The sequence below is a fragment of the Schistocerca piceifrons genome, chromosome 2, assembly GCF_021461385.2.
Source record: "Schistocerca piceifrons isolate TAMUIC-IGC-003096 chromosome 2, iqSchPice1.1, whole genome shotgun sequence".
Classification (NCBI taxonomy): domain Eukaryota; kingdom Metazoa; phylum Arthropoda; class Insecta; order Orthoptera; family Acrididae; genus Schistocerca; species Schistocerca piceifrons.
The window spans coordinates 963,955,015-963,964,549 of record NC_060139.1 but is presented as its reverse complement, the minus strand read 5'-3'; the positions used below and the strand labels follow the sequence as shown (position 1 = coordinate 963,964,549).

Here is a 9,535-nt window from a genome sequence, read left to right as displayed (position 1 = left end):
AAAAGTTGGCAACACTTGCGCCTGATGAAAAGCCTGAACATTCGCTTATGTGTACATCAGGTTTACATTGGGAAAAAATACTTCCGTTGGAGTCGAGACACAATGAAGTTGATGTAAACATTTGTAGCCAGAGGGTCTGAAAGGGTTAATCTGCTACATAATAAGCAACTTAGTGTCTGCCGCCGTTTTTCTTTAAAACACAGTCCACACCAAGCTAGGTGTCGAGCACTGCACTAGTTTCAGAAAAATAGCCATAATATACAGAAAGTACCAAGTATGTTAAGCCTCTATCAGTTACGTCAAACAAGTAATTCACAGGCGTATAATTAATGAATTTTAACGAGTGCCACGCACAGGGAAAGCACCAGCTCCAAAACAAATTTAGCAAACTATGCACAGTGGTAGGAAACCCAAGGAAATCCGGACATGTTACAGAATGGGCTTTACGAATCCGCTACTGAGTAAATGCATATCAGTTGTCCTGATGCTGAGCAAGCGCTTAAAGCACACTTTAGGTAAGTTTCCACAGCACCGACGGGCTACAGGGGCCCCACGCAGTACGTACAACCACAGAACTTAAGCCTCGCCTGTTTCCTGACTCCCTTGCATCATGCCCATGCCCAATGCCAACAATTTTCACAGGCGTCCACAACAAAAGAAAGACAGAGTTGAAGACTATCCAGTTTTAATGTTCCCTGAGAGCCCCTCAACAAGGGTACCTCATGCACACAAATAACTGCCTGTACTAATTCCACCATATGCAAACTGCACTCGCGCCACTTTTTTTGAAAAGGAAAAAAAGGACACGTAAGAGAGCGCATGCGATCCTGCAGGATCATAAGGGATCCCCAAATATTATAGTCTGGCAGTGAGTAACCCAAGGAGCTCAGCCCAAAAATACGGAACGAATAGAATCAAGTCCAGCCCACAAGTCCACGGGTGCAGCTTATCACTACACGCCCGGCCAGGCAGCAACGCAGCGACCTGCCGATCCATAAGCGACTCGGCAGACCATTTCGGAACTGCCACCTGCTTGACAACACGAGCCTAGCGATCCAGCACGTGACCACAGCGACTCCAAAATGCTTGCTGTTGAGCTTAGAGTCAATGCCCGCTGTGTCCAGCGACTGACCTCTTGCTTGATCTGTGAAGCCTAAAGTACACTACCGGCCATTAAAATTGCTACACCAAGAAGAAATGCAGATGATAAACGGGTATTCATTAGACAAATATATTATACTAGAACTGACATGTGATTGCATTTTCACCCAATTTGGGTGCATAGATCCTGAGAAATCAGTACCCAGAACAACCACCTCTGGCCGTAATAACGGCCTTGATACGCCTGGGCATTGAGTCAAACAGAGCTTGGATGGCGTGTACAGGTACAGCTGCCCATGCAGCTACAACGCGATACCACAGTTCATCAAGAGTACTGACTGGCGTATTGCGACGAGCCAGTTGCTCGGCCACCATTGACCAGACGTTTCCAGTTGGTGAGAGATCTGGAGAATGTGTTGGCCAGGGCAGCATTCGAACATTTTCTGTATCCCGAAAGGCCCGTACAGGACCTGCAACATCGGTCGTGCATTATCTTGCTGAAAAGTAGAGTTTCGCAGGGATCGAAAGAAGGGTAAAGCCACGGGACGTAACACATCTGAAATGTAACGTCCACTGTTCATAGTGCCGTCAATGCGAACAAGAGGTGATCGAGACGTGTAACCAATGGCACCCCATACCATCACGCCGGGTGATACGCCAGTACGGCGATGACGAATACACGCTTCCAATGTGCGTTCACCGCCATGTCGCCAAACACGGATGCGACCATCATGATGCTGTAAACAGAACCTGGATTCATCCTAAGAAATGACGTTTTGCCATTCGTGCACCCAGTTCGTCCTTAAGTACACCATCGCAAGCGCTCCTGTCTGTGATGCAGCGTCAAGGGTAACCTCAGCCATGGTCTCCAAGCTGATAGTCCATGCTGCTGCAAACGTTGTCGAATTGTTCGTGCAGGTGGTTGTTGTCCTGCAAATGTTTCGATCTGTTGACTCAGGGATGGAGACTTGGCTGCACGATCCGTTACAGCCAAACGGATAAGATGCCTGTCATCTGGACTGCTGGTGATATGAGGCCGTTGGGATCCAGCACGGCGTTACGTATTACCCTCCTGAACCCACCGATTCCATATTCTGCTAACAGTCATTGGATCTCGACCAACGCGAGCAGCAATGTCGCGATACGATAAACCGCAACCGCGTTAGGTTACAAATGGTTCAAATGGCTCTGAGCACTATAGGACTTAACATCTGAGGTCATCACGCCCCTAGAACTTAGAACTACTTAAACCTAACTAACCTAAGGATATCACACACATCCATGCCCGAGGCAGGATTCGAACCTGGAACCGTAGCGGTCGCGCGGTTCCAGACTGTAGCGCCTAGAACCGCTCGGCCACTCTGGCCGGCGATAGTCTACAATCCGACCTTTATCAAAGTCGGAAACGTGATGGTATGTATTTCTCCTCCTTACACGAGGCATCACAACAACGTTTCACCAGGCAACGCCGGTCACCTGCTGTTTGTGTATGAGAAATCGGTTGGAAACTTTCCTCACGTCAGCACGTTGTAGGTGTCGCCACCGGCGGCTACCTTGTGTGAATGCTCTGAAAAGCTATCCTTTGCCTATCACAGCATCTTCTTCCTGTCGGTTAAATTTCGCCTCTGTAGCACGTCACCTTCGAGTTGTAGCAATTTTAATGGCCAGTTGTGTAGTTTTCGCAGGGGTACACACGCATAGCATCTAACAAGAGGCTAAAATCTTTGCGTCAGCGGTGCGCTGCTGGATCGTATCGATACGACCGTATCAATATGTACATCATAGATTGAGTCTGACCACAGTGAACCATACTACAGAGTACATGAGGCACAGGCTCACAACACTTGGATGCTTTAAACACAGGGTGAACATTAATAAAACCGACAAACTGCAGGGGCAAATTCGTGACTGCAAGTGGAGGAGAAATGTTCTTATGAACATGTGTCGGAAAATGCATCAGTAGATGGCGCTGACGAACAAAAGTTCCTCCGACCAAGTAAGGTGTTTGTAGCCAACATATGACGATTATGTACATGGATGATTCCAGTCTGGTAAAGGTTACTTCTTCGGTAAAGAGGACTGATGCCAGATATCCCATAATTGTAATGGTCTGGTGCAAAAACTATCGAAACAATCCTTTACGTACAGGGAAGTCCGCTACTGATAATCCTTGCACCCTTTGCATGTGATGTGGATAGTAGCAGTTGTCATGAAGGATGCAGATAATTGTACTCGAAACTTCCTGGAAGATTAAAACTGTGTGCCGGACCGAGACTCGAACTCGGGACCTTTGCCTTTTGCGGGCAAGTGCTCTACCAACTGAGCTATCCAAGCACGACTCACGTCTCGTCCACACAGCTTCAATACCGCCACTACCTCGTCTCCTACTTCCCAAATTTCAAAGAAGCTCTCCTGCGAACCTTGCAGAACTAGCACTCCTGGAAAAAAGGATATTGCGGAAACATGGCTTAGCCACAGCCTTGGGGATGTGTCTAGGATGATATTTTCACTCTACAGCGGAGTGTGCACTGATACGAAAATTCGTGGCAGATTAAAACTGTGTGCCGGACCGAGACTCGAACTCGGGACCTTTGCTTTCGCCGGCGAGTGCTCTACCAACTGAGGAATAGTACTTCGGCTTACACCATGTTGGCGTGCCACTTGCCTTGAGCTTGTATTAGGATGCATCTCAATATCCTGTAGAGGTTGGTCCTCCAAATCTGGTGTGCGCACAGTCCGCCACCTCACTGCCCGTTAGTCTGTGTGAAAAGACCCATCATCACCCAAATGCCCAAGAAGGGGTCGAAATATTTTGTGATATGGTTGGTGTCTCTGATGATACTTGTTTTGGTATAGGCATGCGGCCTCTCGACCGTTTCCATCTGCTAAGACGTACGCAAACACTATCTCGGATTGTTCTCGGCATGAGTACCAGACCATTCTGCTGCTTACAGTACGCCTGCAACACACAAGTAACGTTCGTCACGTAGTCAGAGGAACATTTATTTGTCAAAGCCTCTGCCATGGCAACGATGCTTGTCCAGACTGAGGTCAGTAGGACCTTTCTTCTTGCGTTTACAGTCAGGAATCCATCCCCGCAGTTTGTCGGTTTTTTAATTTCCACCCCGTATATCCACTGAGCTATTTCTTGAAACTTCAACTTAGCCCCCTTATGCAAGTTGATAGTGGATACACTGTTGCTCGTGTTGCAGCTGGAGACGTCGATGTCCAGAAGCAATTGATGGTAGCCGGTTGTCATCCAATCCTCGGTTTACTTGAGGCTGGTGGACAACTGGTTGTACTCCATCTCAGTGAACTGCCCCGCAGTATCTTGCCAGTATTTCTACAGTTCTACCACAACTTCAAATTCTACATTACGTGCTGTAGCGACATTACCACAATTCAGTCTTCTGGTGGACATTTGATACATAAAGGTGAGCAGCAACATTCTGAAACGATTTGACTTGATGGCTGAACTGTCAACACAAACACACGAGCGCGCGCGCGCGCGCGCGCGCGCAAGCACACACCCAAGTGATCTGTGGTGTCAGTGAAATGGGGAGGGCGACAGCGGCACTATGGAAACTAGAGCTTCACAACTACACTACTGGCCATTAAAAAAGTTACACCACGAAGATGACGTGCTACAGACGCGAAATTTAACCGACAAGAAGAAGATGCTGTGATATGCAAATTATCAGCTTTTCAGAGCATTCACACAAGGTTGGCGCCGGTGGCGACACCTACTACGTGATGGCATGAAGAAAGTTTCCAACCGATTTCTCATACACAAACAGCAGTTGACCGGCGTTGCCTGGTGAAATGATGTTGTGATCCCTCGTGTAAGGAGGAGAAATGCGTACCATCACGTTTCCGACTTTGATAAAGTTCGGATTGTAGCCTATCACGGTTGCGGTTTGTCGTATAGCGACATTGCTGCTCGCGTTGGTCGAGATCCTTGACTGTTAGCAGAATATGGAATCGGTGGGTTCAGGAGGGTAATACGGAACGCCGTGCTGGATCCCAACGGCCTCGTATCACTAGCAGTCGAGATGACAGGCATTTTATCCGCATGGCTGTACTGGATCGTGCAGCCACGTCTCGATCCCTGAGTCAACAGATGGGGACGTTTGCAAGACAACAACCACCTGCACGAACAGTTCGACGACATTTGCAGCAGTATGCAGCAGCTCGGAGTCCATGGCAGCGGATACACTTAACGCTGCATCACAGACTGGAGCGCCTGCGATCGTGTACTCAACGACGAACCTGGGTGCACGAATGGCAAAACGTCATTTTTTCGGATGAGTCCAGGTTCTGTTTACAGCATCATGATGGTCGCATCCGTGTTTGGCTACATGGCAGTGACGCACATTGGAAGCGTGCATTCGTCATCGCCGTACTGGCGTATCACTCGGCGTGATGGTATGGGGTGCCATTGGTTACACGTCTCGGTCACCTCTTTTTGGCACTGACGGCACTTTAACCAGTGGACGTTAGATTTCAGATGTGTTACGACCCGTGGCTCTATCCTTCATTCGATCCCTACATTTCAGCAGGATAATGAACGACCGCATGTTGCAGGTCCTGTAAGGACCTTTCTGGATACAGAAAATGTTCGACTGCTGCCCTGCCCAACACATTCTCCAGATCTCTCACCAACTGAAAACGTCTTGTCAGTGGTGGCCGAGCAACTGGCTCGTCACAGTACGCCAGTCACTACTCTTGATGAACTGTGGTATAAAGCTGCATGGGCAGCTGTACCTGTGCACGCCATCCAAGCTCTATTTGACTCAATGCTCAGGCGTATCAAGGCCGTTATTACAGCCAGAGGTGGTTGTTCTGGGTACTGATTTCTCAGGATCTATGCACCCAAATTGCTTGAAAATGTAATCACATGTCATTTCTAGTATGATATATTTGTCCAATGAATACCCGTTTATCATCTGCATTTCTTCTTGGTGTAGTAAGTTTAATGGCCAGTAGTGTATATGAGTACGGAAAGGAGGTCAGGTAACCATGTAGACTGTGTCAATGAGATCCGACGTCACAGGCGAGGCGTCCTGGAAGTAACCTGGCAATGTGTACTGCCAGAAACAGCTCCAGCAACCACTACAGTAAAGCCATTACATTCCTAAAACAGCATACTTCTGTGTTGCTGCATTCCTGATTATGGAAATAACAACAAGCGTGTGTGACTAAGACATAGACGGCCTGCGTGCGTTTCGATTGGTCAGCGGCGATTGTGAAACTCGAACTGTGAAATAAAGATCTATAACAAATTTCTGTGTTAAATCACAAGCTCAGAAGTGAACGAAGATATCGTTGAACATCTTATCTATTTTATAAAAAGTGGTGAGACATATGACTAGGAGAAACTTTTGTATGTCTTCCTCAGTCAAAGAATATAAGACCATCAAACTCGGAGCTATAATACACAGCCGCAGAATAGATCCCATGTTTGACTCTGTGGAAGACTGTCTAACTGTATTAAACATTGACAAATAGTATTTAAAATGTACGAATCACTTCTAAGCCGTGCACTATATGGAACAGTTGCTGTGTTTTTACATTCTGGCTACAGAAACAGTAAGAATACCTGGAATTTGACGTGTAAAACTTGCCGAAAGAGAAAATATTACAAAATGTGTTCTGTCTATCTACAGCTTTAATTATTTAGGTGTAAAATGTGTGGGGACCCCAAAATAGGTATAAGTGTTATATTAAAGCATTTTGGACAGTTCGAGTGAATGGTTTGGCCTCTCAAATCGCCCGACATAAATGCCATTAAACGTTTATTGGACATATCGAGAGATCAGTTCGTGCAAAAATCCTGCTCCGAAAACACTTTCGCAATTATGGTTCAAATGGCTCTGAGCACTATGGGACTCAACTGCTGAGGTCATTAGTCCCCTAGAACTTAGAACTAGTTAAACCTAACTAACCTAAGGACATCACAAACATCCATGCCCGAGGCAGGATTCGAACCTGCGACCGTAGAGGTCTTGCGGTTCCAGACTGCAGCGCCTTTAACCGCACGGCCACTTCGGCCGGCTCGCAATTATGGTCAGCTATAGAGGCAGCATGGCTCAGTATTTCTGCAGAGGACTTCCAACGACTCTTTGAGTCCATGCCACGTCGAGATGCTGCACAGCGCCAGGTGACACAGTATCAGGAGGTATCCCGTGACTTTCGTCATCTGAGTTGTAATATTATTGGGCTTACTGTCGTATGAAAGCTATTAAGTACCCTTGGAAAGGCATTCACTAAGCTACGTATTAAATGATCAACTTATAAGACGAGACATTTGGTTTATATAATTTACGTAAATGTAAAGATGCGCATCTAGCGCAAACGCTACTATATCGACTGCGCAGTCAGAGAAACATTTTAACAGAAGCTGAACTGAGCGTTCCGCTTCGATCTAAATAAAAAATATGACGGTAAAAACTTTTGTAGATCTTCAGTTTTTATCGCACTTCTCCTTGTAATGTGAAAGGGTAAAAAAGGTCGATTGTGAGCCATAAAAACGAGCGGTCTTGCCAGCGTGCAGACAGCAGTTATTAATCGGTCAACTTCTAGTAATTTATGTTCGATACTGTAAATCGGCAAGTTATTGTTTTTATAAAAGTGTTAAACAGTGAAACAATTGCATCGAAAGAAAGAGAAAGATAATGAGTGTAATTTTTTATATAGTCGTGAACCAAGAAGCGATCACAAGACGGGCTGAAATCTTATAGTCAGAAAATTACTTATGTAAGTTATACTGTTTATAAATAAGCCCTAACTGCTTGTGAGAATTATTTGAATATATTTAGGGTTTACCAGAATTCTTATTCTATTCTTTTCCTTTTTTTACCTCAATGTCAGATTATTTTTATAACTGTCAATCAGCCTTTACTACAGCAGAGAATACTGCGGCATTCTGGTCGTAGACAGAAGGCCGATCCTTGTTTTCTATACAACTCATAGCCGCCCCATTTATTAATGATTTCATTTGCGAATGCAGTTTGTATTGTTCACAGTTAAAGGTCCCTTAGGTAATTATAAAATTCATACTGATTACGTAATGGAATCCGGGTTGTTCTTTTCCAAATAATAGAAGCCTTTGCGTAATCAGAACTAGCCTCCTTCTGTGAACGGTCAGGAGCCGACCAAAAGACGGACGTCTTCAGCCTCTTTCGTATTTCCCGTGGCAAAGCTGGGCCAAACTGAAAACACGACATTCTAGTATGAAATACAACACCTATATAAGTGTTAGATTAAAACTGAAAAAATTGTAATATATCAGTATTTAATTTATTTTTTCATCATACCAGAGAGTGTACAACAAAACTCAGAGACGACGAAGTGGCGTGGAGCGGGAGGGATAAGTAACGGCACAGTCCCACGAGACTGGAAGCTCGTAAGCCGTCCACCGATCAGAAGCAAAGCGCCGTTACGTCTCAGTCTCACGAGGTGATTTGCTCGTGCGCAGTAGCGTGAAGATAATGAAAGCGATGCCTTCGGGAGCGGCTAACGGGAGTGTAGCGTCGTACGGGGCTCATGGCGAGAGCGAGATGACAGTTTGACGAGCAGTGGCAGCAGTATGGTCCGTTTCAGAGACTCTTAGCGGCTGTTGGCCGGTCGGAGCTCCGAGAGTAACTGGCTTTTGAAGGGTAGAGCACCGACCTAAGGAGACGTCCGCGGAAGGATACATGAGCGCTGCCACGTTTGCTTGTGGCCGCGCGGAGTGGGTGCCTGCCGCTGCAGCAATGTGTACGGTGATCCGCCCTGCACGCTACATAGGGCGCCCACGGACGCTGTGGCCGCTGCATTTGATTTGACGGTACTCACGTCAGTGACTATGAAAGTAATGTGTGGCACTTGTTTTGACATCGAAATATGTACATATCAGTCCAGGGCAAGTGAACTGTGCTAAAATTTAGTTTAGAATTGAAATTTTTGGATCTCAAACTACAGGATGCGAAACTCAGGCGAGCAGCAACGAACAATTCGTCTGCGAGAAAGCAATCCTTTTTCAACGAAATTTACATATGCTATCTGACTGTAGTAGATTAAAACTGAAGAAAATGCAAAAAGGTGGGAATTTAAGGAGATGGGACCTGGATAAACTGAAAGAACCAGAGGTTGTACAGAGTTTCAAGGAGAGCATAAGGGAACAATCGACAGGAATGGGGGAAAGAAGTACAGTAGAAGAAGAGTGGGTAGCTCTGAGAGATGAAGTAGTGAAGGCAGCAGAGGATCAAGTAGGTAGAAAGACGAGAGCTAGTAGAACTCCTTGGGTAACAGAAGAAATATTGATGAAAGGAGAAAATATAAAATTGCAGTAAATGAAGCAGGCAAAAAGGAATACAGACGTCTCAAAAATGAGGTCGACAGGAAGCGCAAAATGGCTAAGCAGGGATGGCCAGAGGACAAATGCAAGGATGTA

At 46.0% G+C, this 9,535-nt stretch overlaps 1 non-coding gene across 1 annotated transcript; it reads right to left on the bottom strand.

Annotated features, from left to right (window-relative positions):
• Positions 1-3,361: 3,361 nt before the first annotated feature.
• Trnal-caa lies at positions 3,362-3,436 on the bottom strand. Its single transcript has one exon. It is a non-coding gene; the product is annotated as a tRNA-Leu (tRNA).
• Between the last annotated feature and the right edge of the window lie 6,099 nt (positions 3,437-9,535).